This window comes from Sinocyclocheilus rhinocerous, unplaced genomic scaffold, assembly GCF_001515625.1.
Source record: "Sinocyclocheilus rhinocerous isolate Xijiao unplaced genomic scaffold, SAMN03320098_v1.1 scaffold1202, whole genome shotgun sequence".
In the NCBI taxonomy this organism is placed as follows: Eukaryota; Metazoa; Chordata; class Actinopteri; order Cypriniformes; family Cyprinidae; genus Sinocyclocheilus; species Sinocyclocheilus rhinocerous.
Genome location: NW_015657483.1, coordinates 45,202 through 64,696, shown reverse-complemented (window position 1 = coordinate 64,696; position 19,495 = coordinate 45,202). Strand labels below are relative to the sequence as shown.

Here is a 19,495-nt window from a genome sequence, read left to right as displayed (position 1 = left end):
ATCATAAACAACAAAGCGCAGATGTACGTACAATGTAAGTAAGAGATTCATTTCACAGTGTATACAGTTTCAGTGATTATAACCATAGTTTTGTTTTTTTGAGAGTGCTTAAACTCGCGATAGATCAACGTTAGTGATAATGTCACTTTCTATATATAATTTATTTGCTGTTTGAATAACTGTGGAAAGGAAACGTTATATTTATCAATTTCTAACGTTTTTATTAAATTGTAATCACGTTAAATACAAATTCAGTCCCATTAAACATTTTTTTTAGCCTACATGACACCCATGTCTGGTTCTTGCCTAAAAAGACGGGTTTATGATGTTTAATACATTTGGCTGCTTAGCCTTACCCTGGAGTTGGTTCACCCTCCGCCTATGGTCTTCCCTATTACCAATTTATAGACCTTCCTTTAAAGGCCGGTGGTTGGCATGGAAACCAGGCCTTCCTGGTCCCAACGGGTCACTGTATACATTACAAGAGGAAAACTGCAAATATATTACACCAACAATTGTATCACAATGCCAGAAAGAAAAGCTGAAGAAAAATCAGTGAGCAAATTTGTATTAGATCTTGGAGAGATATCAGGATCATCTTGGTGGACCTATATCCCGAAAAACCCATGGTTCTGTGGTTAATGTGAAGAGCAGAGATTCCCGAACAAGGATAACAAGCACTTTCATGAAACACAAAGGAGTGTGTCCATGCACTTTGAAAAACTCTAACATGCCGACCTTCCTCCAACAGCCATCTGTGAAGCTGAGGAAAGCGGTAAAGACCACATTAGGGACTTGTTAGGCTGGAAGAGCACTGTTTCTGAGACGCTACCCAGCTTGAGAAAAGCGGAGGAAACATGAAACATGACAATATACCGATGTGGACTCTGTCATATTTATTTATATTATCTCACACTTGACTACTGTGACAGAATTGAACTATATGTTCAATTAAGTTAAGGTCCTTTTACCTTTACCATCTTTACCTTTTCTTAAGTGCCACAGATCTGTTAATTCTCAACAATGTCATACAATAAAGAAAATATGATAATAAATATGTATACAATGCTGTTTAAAAGTCTGGGGTTGGTAAAATTTTAAATGTTTCTTATGGTCACCAAGCCTGCATTTATAAATACAGTAAAAACAGTCAAATTGTGAAATATTACTGTTTTCTATTTTAATATATTTAAAAAAAGAATTTATTCCTGTGATGGCAAAGCTGAATATTCAGCATCATTACTCCAGTCTTCAGTGTCACATGATCCTTCAGAAATCATTCTAATGCTGATTTGGTGCTCAAGAAACATTTATTATTAGTATCAATGTTAAAAACAGTTGTGCTGCTTAATGTTTTTATGGTAACAGTTATACTTTTTTTCAAGATTCTTTGAATAAAAAGTTCAAAAGAACAGCATTTATTTGAAATCTATATATGCTGTATATATTGTAACATTATAAACATTACTGTCACCTTTGATTAATGATTAATGTCAATTATTAACATGAATATTAAGTATTTATTTTTTGATGTATAAATGTGTATTATATTATATTATATATTTCCATTTGCTGACCAGGAGAAGAAATAACTGACTTATACATGAGATTTCATTCATTACATTTTTCTCTTATGGGAAACTGAAGAAAAAGACCACGAGAGATGCATTTTAAAAAGAGAGAGAGAATGAATCTTTAATCTTGCGAGAGAGTGTAAATACCCCATACGTCTCTCTCCAACAGAAACATCCAGTTAGCTGTTTAAAATTCCTGTCAGCACTAAATGAGGTATTTAAAACTTTGAGATTGTCAGGAGATGGGGATAATTCCCTTGTGATTGGCTCCTCTTTGCGGCTATTGCACTGAAACTCCTTGATCATTTCACAGGAAATGACTTTAGGAGAATAGAGACACCGTTCAGGTGGCAAGTGTCATAGACAAGGCAAGTGTCACGTAACTACTCTAATTCCTGAACCTGTGATACAAACCAGCACTAACACTCTAGTCATTTAATTGTTCAATCAATCACTTTTAAAGCCGATTAACTGGCTTGCTCAGTAGGTAGTAACTAGAGAAATAAAAGACAAATAAACCTTTAAACAGTATGTGGTATGTAATAGTTCGCTGGAAATATATATTGCTGTTCCAAAGTTTGGGGTCAGTAAGATTTATCTTTTATTTTATTTTTAATTTTTTTATTGAAAGAAATGTATACTTTTATTTAGCAAGGATTCATTAAATCAGTTGATCAAAAGTGACAGTAAAGATTTATAATTATACAATTGATTTCTAAAAAAAAAAATTTTTTTTTAAAATCACAGTTTCCACAAAAATATTAAGCAGCACAACTAGTTTTAACATTTATAATAATAGGAAATGTTTCATGATCACCAGATCAGCATATAAAAAGGATCATGTGACACTGAAGACTGGAGTAATGCTGAAAATTCAGCTTTGCCATCACAGGAATGAATTACATTTTTAAATATATTCATTTTTAAAGATATTCAAATAGAAAACAGTTATTTTAAATTGTAATAATATTACTGTTTTACTGTATTACTGTATTTGATCAAATAAATGCAACCTAGTATAGATAAATATATACATAAAAGTTTTATTTTTATTTGTATAATTGTAATGCTGTTCGGGAGGCAGACACACTCTGTCAATTTAAAACTAGATTAAAGACCCATCTCTTTAACACACTGTCGCATTTCTATAATTCAAATCCATTAAAGGATTGTTAGGCTGCATTCATTAGGTCAACCGGAACCGGGAACACTTCCCATAACACCCGATGTACTCGCTACATCGTAAAAAGAATGGCATCTATGCTAATATTAGTCTAGAACTGGATGATGACATCACTGAATCTTCAATGAATTGACTTAAGCTGAAAAAATGACTCTTTGTTATTGTCCTCTACTTGCACTATTGATCAACTATTTTCCTGTTTGACACTGTAAAGCTGCTTTGACACAATCAGTATTGTATAAAGCGCCATATAAATAAAGGTGACTTGACTGGCACCTGTATATCCAATTTATACTTTAGATTGATAGTATAAACTATAATAAAAAAGCATGTGCGCTAACTGCTAGTTCATAGCTCTAACATACATTTACTTTACTTAACACACATACATACCTTAATGCCAACATAGTCGACTGGAATGATTGGGTTTTCTAGGGAGGGCAGACGAGACTCGTCCAATGGCTCACCCACCATGACCCTGGTGGCCACATCAATGAAGTCCACACCAATAGTTTTAGAGACGAAAGGGAAAGATCGAGAGGCACACAGGTTACACTCAATCACCTGAGACAGAAACACACGGTTTTGAGTAACCAGCAGACATATTTTACAAATTACAAATATAAAGTTGAATAAAAACTCAACAGCTTAGCGTGATTCATTTCTTTCTTACTCTGACCTAATGTTTTTCGATGGAAAGCATAATTTACAGAGTAAATAAAGAAGAAAAATGGCAAATAGTTCTAAAAGTATAATTCTGGATCAAAAATGTTTCTAAATGTTGTCGGTTCACTGGCCATGAAAAAGTCATGTTTAAATTCGTATCTTTTGATATCACAGACCCACTTTTCATGAAGAACCAATAACTTACCATTACATCATTGCCTTTCACCAAAAATTGAGTGTTAAAGGGATGGTTCACCCAAAAATGAAAATTATGTCATTAATTACTCACCCTCATGTCGTTTCAAACTCATAAGACCTTCGGTCATCTTTGGAACACAAATTAAGATATTTTTGATGGAATCTGAGAGCTGTCTGACCCTGCATAGACAGCAATACAACTGAAATGTTCCCAAGTCCAGAAACGTAGCAAGGAGATCTGTAAAATTGTGATGTGAAAAATGTGAACATCATACGGTGGCCGAGAAGTGCAGAGCAAATCACAATTCTGAAAACAAAATAACAAATTACAAACGCAAATGCAAGTTTAAAAAACAAAATAAAAATTCAGAAAGCACAACAACAATTCAGAAAACATTATAACAAGTCAGAAAACACAATGACAAATTCGAAAACAAAATAACAAGTCAGAAAACACAACGACAAATCAGACAAACCGGAAAAGGTAGGTATAGTTTGAGACAGCGCCATTGGTTTGGGACTACTCACCGCTGACTGGACGAGACATCTGTCAATCAACGTATACAGGGAAGAACCAGCCGAAGAACAGCAGAGTCGTGGTAGAAAGTTCGGAGATGGTATTAAAGTAGCTCAGTTTAAATGTATTGTATGAATTGCCCTTACTATGGAATAAAAAATACGGAGTGTATATTTACATTTAGTTAAAAGTGCAGTAAGTCATTAGCTCCAGTGGTGCAGATGGATAAGCGCCTGCCGTTGACTTTTTGACGCGATCGACCCGGGTTCGATCCTGCCTTTTGCCGAACTTTTTTTCCTCCCTTTTCAAATCTTGTATCACATCGTAAACGCATTTATTTTCAATAAAAATTAAGTATTTTGTTTTCGAATTTGTCATTGTGTTTTCTGACTTGTTATAATGTTTTCTGAATTGTTGTTGTGCTTTCTGAATTTTTATTTTGTTTTTTAGACTTGCATTTACGTTTGTAATTTGTTATTTTGATTTCAGAATTGTCATTTGTTTAGCACTTCTCGGCCACCGTAACATCAGGGGTTCAACCATAATTTTACGAAGCTACGAGAACACTTTTTGTGGGCAAAAGAAAAAAAAATAATGACTTTATTCAACAATTCGTCTCCTCCGCATCACTCCGCATACTCTCCAAAATGGCGCTAGGGTGATGCGGAGGAGACGAATTGTTGAATAAAGTCGTTTTTTTTTTTTCTTTTGCGCACAAAAAGTATTCTCATAGCGTCATAAAATTACGGTTGATAATAATAAGATGAACGAAGGTCTTACGGGTTTGAAACGACATGAGGGTGAGTAATTAATGACAGAATTTTCATTTTTGGGTGAACTAACCCTTTAAATGGCCCTGAAATCTCAAACGCCTTTGCAATTTTCTGTGTAGCAGTCTTCACGTAAAATAAAATATATATAATAAAAATATATAAATAAAAACTACAAGTAATAACTCAAAGTCTTTACATATGCACAGGCGGAAAACATCAATCACAGTCTGGGTTATGCATGTCCTCTCAAATATACACCAATCTAATGTACAACATTTTAGGAAGCGCAGAAAATTTAATATCAATTCTGATAAACTGAGGCAGCTGAAAAGAGAAGGCTTTGATGGACTGCTGGCCCTCTGGGAGACTGTTCGTAACTTTGCTAGGAATAAACACGCTTTGTCAGACGTGTTTAAGGTTGTGGATTTCACAAACACACAAACTATTTTTGACAGTTGGCTTTGATTCAGCTGGAAGGAGAATGAAATGTCACATCTGTGGTTCATGAAAAACACAATCAAGACCACACCATTCTGAAGGGAAAGAAACTTTATATTAAAAATGACACCAGTATTTTTTGTTTTTTTTAGATCAACTGCAAGTTATATGTAGCCAGATTAGATTTTTCCTGTTCAGACTAAAGTTGTTTTTACTAGCACAAATTGGATGTCATAGTAACGACACAAACTTTAGTAACAGATGCTTCAGCACTATGTTGTTCATGAGGACAGAATCACCAGTCAAAATGGGAAAAGGCTAAATGTTTTAAAGAATACACCTGATGTAAAAACTCAATGTAAAAAAGAAAAGAAAATGTCTGTCTCAACAACGTGCAAACCAGCTTCACACAGCAGGCTTTGTTGAATGGAAATAAGTTGGGACCTTCTCCAGAGCTCCCTGTCTGGGTGGGTAGCATGAGTGTGGCGTCTCCTGAGTGCACTCCTGCATCCTCCACATGCTCTGTGATAGCATGAGCCAGCACCTGTAACCACAACCATACTTAAAACAGCTGTTTAGCTATCATTTATTTCAGCTCGTAATTACTTTTGCATTTTTCAAATTATGGATGGGCTTGTGTCTTTGATTGCACTAGCACTTTTCCCAACCATCAACTGATTGCAAAGTTTGCAACTTGATTCATTCTGAAAGTGTCTTTATTACTTTCGTCAATGGTACTAGCCATCAATTTAGGTGTGAGCAGTCAGATTCTTTGTTCAGCCAAATCAAAAGTCACAGATTTTGACATTTAAACCAAGTTTAAAACAAAAGAGCCTACAGTTAAAGGGACATTTCACCCAAAAATGTAAATTCTGTCATCATTTACTCATCCTAACTCAACCAAACAGCTGACAGTATCCACTGACTTCCATAGTATTTTTCTCCATACTATGGAAGTCAATGGCTACCATCAACTGTTTGATTACCAATATCTTCTTTTGTGTTCAACAAAAGAAATAAACACAGATTTGGACCCAAATGAGGGTAAGTATTATTATTATTATTATTATTATTATTATTGTTATTATTATTAAGTAAATAATGACTATTTTAAGGACCAATTCTCACTATTAACAAACTATTAACTATGACTTTTGCCTCAATAAACTCCTAATTACTGCTTATTAATACTTAGTAAGGTAGTTGTTAATTTTAGGTATTGGGTAGGATTAAGGGATGTAGAATATGGTCATGCAGAATAAGTACTAATAACCAGGCAATATGCTAGTAATATGCATGCTAAGACGGAACTAGTTAATAGTGAGAATTGGTACCTAAACTAAATAGTTACTCAATTTTCATTTTTAGGTGAATTATCCCTTTAAGATTATAATCACTTCAGTGCAAAAACTACACATCACATGATAATCCTAATTTTACTCACCACAAAAATTATGTGATAAAGCCATGATAAAGAAACAAAAAGAGAAGTAACATACTTAAAAGCATTTATCCAGACTGAAGCAGCCTGAGCCATCTTTCATTTTTGAAGTTTTTTTATTTTTATTTGGTCGACTTGTTTTTGTTATATGTGGGTGTGTGGGATAGCATAATGTTCTCAAATGTCTTACACAACCAGTTGTATCCTCTACACAAACCACAGCAACATGGATCTTCAATTCAGGACATTTTCTATCAAAACCAAGTGTTTCACATTCTGTGTTCAGATTTCTATTTAATGCCTGATAAGTTATTTTACTCATTTTACCCATTTCTATTGGACAATTATTCCACCATCTCTCACCTTGCCCATCCTGGCCATTGCATCCACCTCCACTTCTCTGGCACCTCGTACGAATTTGGTGATAACCACAGGATGATCCTGTTCCCAAGAAAATGCTGTAAATAACACCGTTGCTAAAAAAAAAAAAAAAAAAATAGGTATTTTAAGAATACTGCAAAGGGCATCATAAATACTGTATTGAAAAGCTGATTCAAAGGGTATTTCAAGGCTATAGCTCTACATTAACAAGGACAGAGTGTTTGTGAAGTGCTTCCCAGAATTGTTAACCGTCTCTTACAGCCACACCAACCTGAGCCTCATGCAGCACAGGGTCATTATGTTACTTAAGTGAATACAAGCATAATGCCATGCAGAACTAAACCCTTCCACCCAGCACCTCTCTGAAAGACCTGTCTTTATTCCTTATGATCTTATAACAACCATTAGTCATTTGACTGGCTTTATGAGACAACCTGACAGACACTTTGAGAATAATAATTTAGGTGGGAAAATGAAGCTTTTAGAATTTCATTGAATGAGTCACTGAGCAGATGCAGGTTATTTCAGCCTTTCTTCATTTAGTTAACCTGTGTGGCGGTTGTATTAACATAAAATAACAGAATGACCCTTTGGTGAGAATAGCATAGAACAAAATCAAAATATTTAACTTTTAGCTGATATAAAAGCCAGTATTGATTTTCATCTGTTCCTGCTGCCCCTTACAGTCTTTCACTTTTGGCAAAATGAACTATAACATTGAACGAATTAGCAGAAGCATTGCTAAAATGCATTCAACCATTGATGAGGCATTTAACTTTAAGATCTGAAGTGGTGTGTAACCTGCTATGCTTCACAACAGTTAACAGTTGATGTTCTTTAGCAGAGGTTCATCTTGATTTGGTTTGAAGTAGAAAAAACATTGATTGTAGCGGTTTTGCTGGACTCAGGAAAACTATTGCACTCTTAAGTGAAAAACTGTAAGGGGCAGCAGGAACAGATGAAAATCCATACTGGCTTTGAGGTACAGGAAAACTGGAGCTGCTGGAAATGTGCTTGGTCTGCCTTTAAAAAACAAAAAAGCTCTTTAGGGCGTATTTTACTAAAGGGTATGTTTAGATAGGATAAAATGTAATTTCAAGAGCATCATTCATTTGTGATAATGGGTAAAAAAGCTGCATGTTACATTATTCATGACTGCGCTGTTGCTGTAACGAGGAGTCAGAGGCGTTTGGATCCATTTGCAGCTTTTATTTGAATCAAAGGCAGAGTTAAACAGGCAGTAATCAATCAACAGCGTCACGAGCAGCAGGGATAATCCAGGAGAGTAAACAGAAACAAAGCGAGGGTCGGGGCAGGCGGCAGAGAATCACACGAGTAATAACAGTCCAAGGTAATACACAAGATAAGTCAAGACAGGGGATAAACGCTCAGAAATGTAGCCGGGGCAATACAAGACTTCGCGAATACTGAGAGTCTGGGAGCTGCTTAAATGGGGAAGCTAAGGAGAAACACCTGTGCCAGTAATCAGTCCCAGGTACGGGGTGTTATGGGAAATGTAGTCCAAGAACGCTAGTACTCGGGAGAGGGTGCCCTCCGGAGGCCGTCGGAGAGAGCCACAGAGGCCTGATTTGTGACAGAGCCCCCCCCTGCGAGCGGCTCCTGAAGCGAGGAGGTGAACGACGCCGAGGCCTTCCACGGGAGCGAGGGGCTGGTTTGTGAGGGTGGGAATTCTATGGAATCTATGGAATTCAGTAGTGAGTGAAGGGTCCAGGATATCCTGAGAATTAACCCACGATCTTTCCTCAGGACCATACCCTCCCAGTCAATGAGGTATTGAAGTAACCTGCCCCGGCGTCGGGAGTCCAGGATTTCCTGTACCTGGTACGCCTCCTCGCCGTCCACGATGATGGGAGGGGGACTCTCGTTCACGGCCTCCTCCTGGTCCCTCTCTCCTCTCGGACAACCGGCGGGCTTAAGCAGGGAAACATGAAAGGTGGGTGAGATACGATAATTAGAGGGAAGAGCCAAACGGTAAGATACAGAAACGGTGTGATCTGTCTAATGATTTTGAATGGACCCACGTACCTGGGACTCAACTTCTTGCACGGGAGCCGAAGGCGAAGGTCTCTTGTGGAGAGCCAGACCCATTGTCCTGGGGTGTAAGCGGGACCTGACCTCCTGTGACGGTCGGCCTGTTCCTTGACCCTGCGGATGGCGCGTTGGAGGTGCACATGAGCAGTATTCCATGTCTCCTCACTTCTTTGGAGCCAGTCGTTGACGGCAGGGAGCTCTGAGGGTTCTCCGGACCAGGGAAACAGGGGTGGTTGGAAACCGAGTACACATTGAAAAGGCGTAAGGCCGGTGGATGGCTTGCGAAGAGAATTCTGTGCGTATTCCGCCCACAGGAGGAAGCGACTCCAGTCGCTCTGATTCTGATGGCAATAGGCACGCAGAAAGCGGGTCAGCTCTTGGTTTAATCTCTCGACCTGGCCATTAGACTGTGGGTGGTATAGCGAGGGTCGGGGCAGGCGGCAGAGAATCACACTAGTAAGAACAGTCCGAGGTAATACACAAGAGATGACAAGACAGGGGATAAACGCTCAGAAATGTAGCCGGGGCAATACAAGACTTCGCGAATACTGAGAGTCTGGGAGCTGCTTAAATGGGGAAGCTAAGGAGAAACACCTGTGCCAGTAATCAGTCCCAGGTACGGGGTGTTATGGGAAATGTAGTCCAAGAACGCTAGTACTCGGGAAAGGGTGCCCTCCGGAGACCGTCGGAGAGAGCCACAGAGGCCTGATTTGTGACAGAGCCCCGCCCCCCGCGAGCGGCTCCTGAAGCGAGGAGGTGAACGGCGCCGAGGCCTTCCACGGGAGCGAGGGGCTGGTTTGTGAGGGTGGGTTCTATGGAATTCAGTAGTGAGTGAAGGGTCCAGGATATCCTGAGAATTAACCCACGATCTTTCCTCAGGACCATACCCCTCCCAGTCAATGAGGTATTGAAGTAACCTGCCCCGGCGTCGGGAGTCCAGGATTAGACCCATTGTCCTGGGGTGTAAGAGGGACCTGACCTCCTGTGACGGTCGGCCTGTTCCTTGACCCTGCGGATGGCGCGTTGGAGGTGCACATGAGCAGTATTCCATGTCTCCTCACTTCTTTGGAGCCAGTCGTTGATGGCAGGGAGCTCTGAGGTTTCTCCGGACCAGGGAAACAGGGGTGGTTGGAAACACTATAGCTATGTGTGACCATGGCCGTTGGGGAACCGGAAGTGGCTGAAGAAGACCTGCAAGATTTGGAGACGTTACAATTGGTACACTGACAAACACCTGTGCCAGTAATCAGTCCCAGGTACGGGGTGTTATGGGAAATGTAGTCCAAGAACGCTAGTACTCGGGAGAGGGTGCCCTCCGGAGGCCGTCGGAGAGAGCCACAGAGGCCTGATTTGTGACAGTTGCATGATTCATGTGGCAAAACCAACACGCTTCGCATTAAGTTATTTATGTTGCAACCGGGCCAAATGGTTAAATGTGCAGACCTCACCTGTGACACCTGCGTGGCTTCCTCCAGGAAACGTTTCATCTCATCTTCTCCGTACACCACATTCATGGCTGAGCCACTGGAAACAGAAAGATTCTCATCATTCATCACTCTGACATTTAAATGAGCCCATCAGGAAACAAAAACATGATTCGATGGTTGTAGAGTCAAACCTATCAAACGGGAAGATATTTAGAGTTATGTAAAAGAAAAAAGAAAGAGAGAAAAAGTAAACTAGAGAAATATATTTGGGTCAGCTGCTCCTCGAGGCAATCGGCACTGAATATGTTTCATATTGAGAAAAAAAAGACTATTTTGGTGATTTAACAAAGAATATTTTGGTGATTTAATGGCCTCACCACTGCAGCTAACATTTGTGGCGTAGCCAGTTGACTAAGTTGCAGAAAGGTACAGAAACCGCACCTGATCAAATGATCGTCCTTATATACATAAAAATTACAGTTTAAAAGTTTGGGGCTGATTTCTTTATGAAATTAATACCTTTATTCAGCAAGGATGCATTAAATTAATCAGAAGTGACAGTAAAGACTTTTATATTGTTACAAAAAATCTATTTCAAATAAATGCTGTTCTTTTGACATTTCTATTCAAAGAATCCTAAACAGTTTTCACAAAAATATTATGCAGCCCAACTGTTTTAAATTTGCTTATTTTAAAATATAATAACATTGAAAACAGTTATTAAATATTGAACTGTAATATTTCACAATATTATTGTTTTTACTGTATTTTGATTAAATCCCATCCCCAAACTTGTTTCACATACTTATCAACTCAACTAGCTTGATATCACCTTATCAAACAATCAAACTGCAAAAAAGCACCCATTTCATAGAATGACCCATTTCTGGCAAGCAAGTTTACTCAAATCATTCACTATTGGCAGGTATGGCAAAAAGTTAATTTTGAACTCTGGTTGCATCCTATAATAAAACACCACTGCTTACCTTCACACTATTAACTGACAGTCAGCAATATGTTTCACTAACCCATCAAAATACAGTGAACACAGAGAGACAAGTGGGAAATATACTGAGACAGCCCTAAGGGTCTCTTCAGTATGAACCCTTCCACGGTCCAGATGAACTGGCAGTGTTTCTGTCAGGTTCTGTGTCTGAGCTGCAGTCCCTGAGAGTCTGAGCCTCAGGCACAAGTTTAGGCAATATAATGATGCCAAACCACAGCTGGCACCAAGCACCCTCAGAAACACAGAGCAAGACTCAAAATGCGGCTCTCAACTGAGCAGCTAAACGGTGATGGAGTCACACGGGGCAGTAAATATTAAAATGAAAGAAAGTAGTAAAAAAGTCTTGGTTTTGGCAGTTGGGTTTTCTTGAAAACTAAAAGCAAATCTGTCTCTGCAAGAGACTGTATTGTATGTGGGTGTTGATTTATAAATGTTAAATAAATGTGCTAAACCACTTTACTTTCATTTAGCTTTAGTTTCATATGTTTTCAATCTGGTTACAAGATTGAAATTTGTGTTCTGCACCTTCCACTGATAACTATTAGTTTCACACTTAGCACAATATGAGTCTCTGTATTCTAAGAAAAAAAAGCTCTAATCTTCTCTCAAAACAGAGAGTAACCTTTGAGGCAACATCTACGGAGAACAAATAGAAAAGTGCTCCACTGATGAAAGTGCTTTTATGATTGAGATGTGTATTGGGTAATGGTTAAAAGCAGAATTTTCTGCTATTTCTGTGTGCCCTCTTGCTGCACAGCGGACTGGGCGCCTGGTTTAAAAGGAACCTAATTTTCTCATCGTAGCACTCAAAATAGATGCCTGCTGTCTGATTATGTGCAAATTAGCTGTTCGAGTCCTGCCAATTTGAGATTCTTATAATGTGGGTGCATCTTACCCAAGATTTCTACAGGCCGTCACTGAGAAGTTTGGAGTGACATTTCTCTGCTCCTGACAAATCAGCTTTACACTGACTGATGTCTACTTTCATTTGGTTCAGGGCAGTCTACTTATGAACATGGGAGAGCTATTAATTGAATCAAAAAATAAAACATTTATGTTGTTGCTCCAAACAAGTATGCTGTGATTTTTTTCTGAAGAATTTTGGAGAATATTCGCTTAGGTCTTTTCCATACAATGACAATTCATAGTAGCAAAAAGGGACCATATATATGTGAGGAACATTTTATTTATCGTTATTATTATTGTTACTGTTGTTGTTACTGAAGATTATGCCCTATGGAGCTGTTAACTGATTTGTTGAGCTTGAGAACTGGATCAGTGCATCACTCTTTTGAGCTGATTCTTTTTAATAACACCATTTGAATGATTCGTTTACCAATCAAATCGATTTGTTCACTAACTCACTGATCCGACTGCCGTAGTTTTCAATCACTGGAGGGAAAGATTATTAGTGAAATGTGATTACATTTTTGGTCTTTTCATCACTCAAAAGCCTCTGCCAAAGAGATACAAAAGCATCACATGGGAAGTCAATTCCAAAACTGACCTCCTGTACTGTGTTTTTGTCCTGACTTCACCGTTCCCCTTGTACTTACCTCAGAACATAGGATGGCCGCAGGAGGCAAGGGTACCATTTGAATGATTCGTTTACCAATCAAATCGATTTGTTCACTAACTCACTGATCCGACTGCCGTAGTTTTCAATCACTGGAGGGAAAGATTATTAGTGAAATGTGATTACATTTTTGGTCTTTTCATCACTCAAAAGCCTCTGCCAAAGAGATACAAAAGCATCACATGGGAAGTCAATTCCAAAACTGACCTCCTGTACTGTGTTTTTGTCCGGACTTCACCGTTCCCCTTGTACTTACCTCAGAACATAGGATGGCCACAGGAGGCAAGGGTAGCCCACAGTACTGGCAAAAGAAACAGCATCTTCCTGAAAAAGAAAGTTAGATATCTCTTTGCAAGCTGCATGCCACGGCATCACCTAGTCTGTGTTTCAGATGAGGTCAGGCTATTGGTGTTTTCTCCATTTGAATTCCAGACTGTGGACAAAGGGCCAGACAATTACCGATGACCACATCTATTCACCTTATTTTTAATGCGTTGTAAACTGGCTACTTCTCAGAGAGAAAATCTGTAAGATTGAATAAATGAGAAAAATCGGAGCAAACTGCTATTAGCAAATGGAAATATATTTTGCTGATCATATTGGAGAAAATACTGCCTTACTACAGCTAAAACACCCCCATAAAAGCTCTCTTCTGATTTATTAAAAATCTTCTGATTAAAAAAAAAACATAATTCGGATTCATTCTGATTCAAATTAACATCTAATTATCAATTTGAGAGCTACAGAAGAGGGGTTAGATCAACTTAAAAAAAAAGGACTTAAATTTAGTCTGTACCTCACATAAAGCTATAGAGTGCTGCAAGTAGACATATTTTTGTAAGTCAGCCCAGGAGTTAGCATCACCCTGTTTCCTTCGGTAAAAATCTAATCTACCAGTTGGAAAATTGGAGTTAGAATAGTTTGCAACAATGTGAGTATAAACACAAGGAGGCTGTAAAAGCAGACTAATGAGTAGATGAGGTTTCCTGTTCAGCGTGATGATGTTTAATATCCCTGACAACCTCTGTAGTCCCAAATAGCCACTGGTTAGTAACTTTTTAAAAGCACATAAAAGCTTACTAAAAAATTTTTGCATTTTATGTCATAGAATAAAATATGAAAATATTTTGAGCTTGTGTAATTCACTGACCTTATTTCAAGCATTTAACCAAAACCCATTCTAAACACCAAGTGACTCAGAGAATTATTCAATCTTTTATTTTGCTAAGCTCATCTTTTTTTTTGTACTACTAATTCTCCAATAAAATTCAGTTGAAAGAAAACCCATTGACTTTGCGAACAATGGAGCCAGACTTGCAAAAATGCTAACTCATTTCTGGTTTTTAGTACTTATTCCTGCAGTACTCCATTGTAAAGCTTTAAAAGATTTGGAAAACAGTGCATGCAATGTCTAGACCGGCACAAAAAAAAAACAGTTTTTGTATAGATTATATGGATAAGAAGCGGGCATATTTTCTGCAAAATGTCTCCTTTTGCATTAGAAGAAAAATTATACAGGTTTGGAATGACACAACGATGAGTAATTGCTGACTCAATTTTCATTTTTTGGTGAACTATCCCTTTAACCAAGCAGGAAATGCTGTGTGATATAAGGAAGCAACTGTATCCTCTCTCCTCACCTTTCCTAAGCACTGCCCTTCTAGCCAGAAACAGCCCACTGAGCGAACCGCAGAATCCTTAAAGATTCTGCTGATCTCTGCTGCCTTTCTGGCTTGTTTCAACAACAGGGAGACCATTAAAATGCTGGATGTACCCTCAGCAGTGAGACAGAGACCAGTGGAGAGTAAGTGGGCAGCGCCGTGGGGCAGAATGCCCTCTCTCTCCCCTCTTCATCACACCGACTTCAGCTCTTCGCTTCCATGGCCCGCGGCAAGAAGGCTGGATGTAGCTAACGGACGAGCGAGCATGCTTCCAGTCAACATGTTTCAGCACTTCTAATGTTTGCTGTTTGAAAGCACTCTGACACCTCTGGAGTATTTGGGGTGAATGCAGCATTTGTAAAAGTGAAAAGTCTGGAAATGCAACTATATTGGGAGAACGTCTGCATGGCAGCGTGAGTGGGCGATTTCTTAAAAGCCTAGGATGAATGGAGCAATAAATGATTAATTAAACAAGAAAATGCATAAGTAAAGTGGGTGGTGTTCACTATTACTGCAAAATCACATCTGTATTACTCAACTGACCTAAATCAACAAACTCCAGCAAATCCTTTCCCTTTTATCCTTGAACATGATGTGCTTCATCAAGATTACGGCATACAGAATGATTATTTAGTGGCTCAATTAAAAGCATTTAAAATTAAGAACCAGTAACAACACCCCTTTCATCTCTCCTGAAATAAACCACAGATGAAGTGTGTTTGAAGTGAAACTGGCCTTACCAGCGAGCTGAGAGCCCTCCACGGGGCCTGGCCTACACCCAGATCATCCAGTATGGAAGAGAATACAGATCTCTCTTCTGCACGATCGATTTGAAGAGGACTGGTTCCTCCCAGAATCTTCACCCCGTTCAGGTGCAGGGGCATGGTCAGGTTATTGGGGATTTGCCCACCCACAGATACTATACAGCCGGTGCAGCCCTGTGGAGGGATGGAAAGGCTCTGTAGTCTTAGTCTTGCATGAAACACTTCTGACTATCGCCATGAATCCTGATCCACACTGCAATAATGTATTCTGGTCAAAAACAGCCCAGATGGGAGGAAACATCTGACTGGCATGTAAAGTGACCATAAAGTGAATAACAGAGCAGCACATACAGCGAGGAGAAGAAGAAAAAACTTAATTGAAATAAATGTGCAGTCTCTTTGAGAAACTGCATAAAATATACAGTATGTATGGCCTGTGTACTGTGCACTCCAAGGCTGCATTTATTTGATCAAAAATACAGTAAAAACAACAATGTTGTGATAATATTACTACAATTTAAAATAACTATTATATCTAATATATTTTAATTAATACAATTACTTTTTATTAGCCTTCTCTAAAAACACATCACACTGTCTTAGAAAATGTTATATAAAATTCATATTTTGAGATGACATCCTCAGATTTGAATTGTGTTAGTAGTTTAGTCAGATAGTGTTTGTCTATAACTGTGAGTTAAATTAAGGTCTGACCACATTTGAAGATTAATCAATGCAGAAGACATTGTCAAAGGGGTGGTGGTTGAGGAGATTCCTCCTTCTATGTAAAGCGCTTTGAGTGCCCAGAAAAGCGCTGTATAAATGTAAGGAATTATTATTATTACTGGCAATAGGCATTCATGGAATATTCCTTGAAAACCTAATTATTCCTTTCAGTAAACATGCACCTACAAAATGACAAGCCCTTTTTATAACTACACAGTTACAATTTAACATATGACTGATTGTGACTGATTGGATCTGTCCATGACCAAAGACTACAAATTCCACTACTTATGAATTCAATAAAACATGCTTCATTCTCTAATATGACAGAAAGTTTGTTTTAAGCAAAGAATAATTTCATCAGAGCGCTATTTTGACAGAAATGACTATAATAATTTATTTTTCATTGCATGAATTCACAATGATTTTCCGTTCCACTCTTTATAGGCATTGCCCAATCTAGACTCTCATCTGCTGGTGTTGTCTTCCTCTCTCTCTCTGTTTCAGAGATGAGCTGTGGTCCCAGGAGCTGACCCTGGGACATGGCATGGCATTATTTTACACTCTTGAGAGTTGTCGTATACCTTCTGATCCCATTCATCACATTCCTATGGCAACCACATGTATGCCCTCTTCACCATTCATACAACAGATCTGCGGTTCCCTCCAGGTTTATCTGAGCACGCTAACGTGATGGTAATAAACCGCTACACAGCACCTGGGAATTTATTACAACCTCTGAGCAAAACAACAAACACTTGATCAACCCATGTTTTAATCACCACTTTAACTAGCTTATAATGTGTCTGAATGGAAAAGTCAATGGCTGTTAGAGAGATCAGGTTTTGCATCATCAGTGAAGACTTTAGTGGCTCCATCTCTATAAAGGCAATAGAAATGAGCTCACCACTCACTGCTTAGATGCTCAGAGGCATTTCCTGGTTAGTCTCTTGAGATAATGGCATCTAGGACTGAAGCTGCATAAAACCTCCATTTATTCTCTCTATAGAGAACATTTTAGCAATACAATTTTAATCTTTTCACTCAGGGGTTGTTAAGTGATGGTATATGATTCTGTAGCAGTGTGATTTCAACTTCATTTAACATTTTTTTAAATTGCCAAATTCCTGGTGAAAAACTGCTCTACACATTATACTGAAGAATGACCAATCAATCACAGAAGTTTATGTTACCATGGAAACAGAAATTGCAGCAAAAGAGCTCAGCAGTGACTGCTCATTCCCATAAAACTTTTCAAAAGACAAGTATAGGGTTCAACTTCATTTAACATTTTTTTAAATTGCCAAATTCCTGGTGAAAAACTGCTCTACACATTATACTGAAGAATGACCAATCAATCACAGAAGTTTATGTTACCATGGAAACATGGCAGCAAAAGAGCTCAGCAGTGACTGCTCATTCCCATAAAACTTTTCAAAAGACAAGTATAGGGCTGCTAGATCAAAATCCATATATATATATATATATATAATATCATTTTCAGCTTTTAAATATCATTTCAATTTATTTTACACAGCTACAGCATTGTATCGCATTTCATATTATTTAACAGGTTATCACATTTTTCTTCAATATCATGCAGCCCTAAATATGGTTATAGTGTTAATAACTTAAAACCACTGACAACATACTATACTATCCATCGTATTGTATTTTTGAATCTGCATGCTGTAACATACAATACCAGCAAACATACTAGTATTTACAGCAGGAATAGTACAGAACAGTAGTAAGCTATTCTGAAAATAGCATGTCTATTTTTCTGGTTTTCAAAAACATTTTTTGCTTTTTCAAAATGTGATGAGATTTTAAAATACCAGTTCAGACATTAAAGAATTCATATGCAGTGGAAACACATGATCTTGTTTGTATATCACACTGCTGCATAAACAGTGGTGGCAATAGCAGTGGAGTTAGTCCTGCTGTGATATGAAAGACTAAAGTCTCAAATCCAAAGAGATATTCTTTATAAAAGTTAAGAGTCAACCACGCCTACCTAAAACGGCTCATTCTAACACGCCCCCACATATCTACGTCACTATGTGGAAATATTAGCATAATGCAGCCCAAATGTGCACGCAAAGAAAGACCAGTAGACCAGTCGGCTCTTGTCTACAGTCACATGTTGGTGAACATCAAAAAAGAAAATGAGGAACTGTTCGCATTCTACAGACGGTCTGCTGCTGGTTTTTATATAAGACAGCTACTTTTCCACAGCGAAAAAAAAAATAACACATTTACTCTTAACAGAGGATAACAGAGGAGTTTGGAACATTGCATTAAGCAGGTTATTTCTTATGAAGCAGAGAACAAAATGGGAGAAAATCTATTTAATCTTACACAGCTTGAAGATGGTAGCAGGCAGCCTGATAAGATCAGGTTTCTTTTTTGGGATGTAAGGGTGGTGAACAAAAACAGGTTCAGTATAGCATCAATGCATATGCTTCACATTAGGCTTTACAATGTCTGTGTTGTTATTGTTAACTAAAACTTTGAAATTGTTTTCGATAATTGAGATAAAGTTTAAGTACTAAAATTACAACTGGAATAAAATAAAAATAAATTAAAGCTTTAGAGGAAAAAACACTAATAAAATAAAACAAATTGTTATAAAAACTAAAATGAAAATGAAAATTGAAAAATAAAATTCAGTTTAATTCAAAATATTAATAAATACTATAATAGTACACACAAATTACTAAAATAACACTGTACCAAACACAGTACAGTCCTTCAGTCATTCTATTCTAACCCATAATGCTATATTTTTTATGGCTTTTCCACAGTATACAATCAAATATACTGAATATACCAACTGACTTCCCTCAATCTACAGGATTCCTTATGCAAAATAGATTTTCAAGTAGGCATGGGCTGATATAATCTCGTCTCTATAGTTCATATTAAAGCAGTGTTTCAGCGCAGCGCAGCGCTGCTAACCAAGGAAACGCTGTATCTGGTGTTCTAGAAGCGCCTCCTGCTGTCAGAGAGTGAATCTGCATCTCATTCAAAACTTCTGCTGTTTGCTTTGTTCAGGCATGTAGTATAATTTCACAAAGCTAGTCAGAACATTCTGTTTTTGCTTCAAATT

At 38.0% G+C, this 19,495-nt stretch overlaps 1 pseudogene; it reads right to left on the bottom strand.

The window, feature by feature from the left end:
• LOC107721017 (carbamoyl-phosphate synthase [ammonia], mitochondrial-like) overlaps positions 1-19,495 on the bottom strand; it is a 54,179-nt pseudogene that overhangs the window by 8,436 nt on the left and 26,248 nt on the right.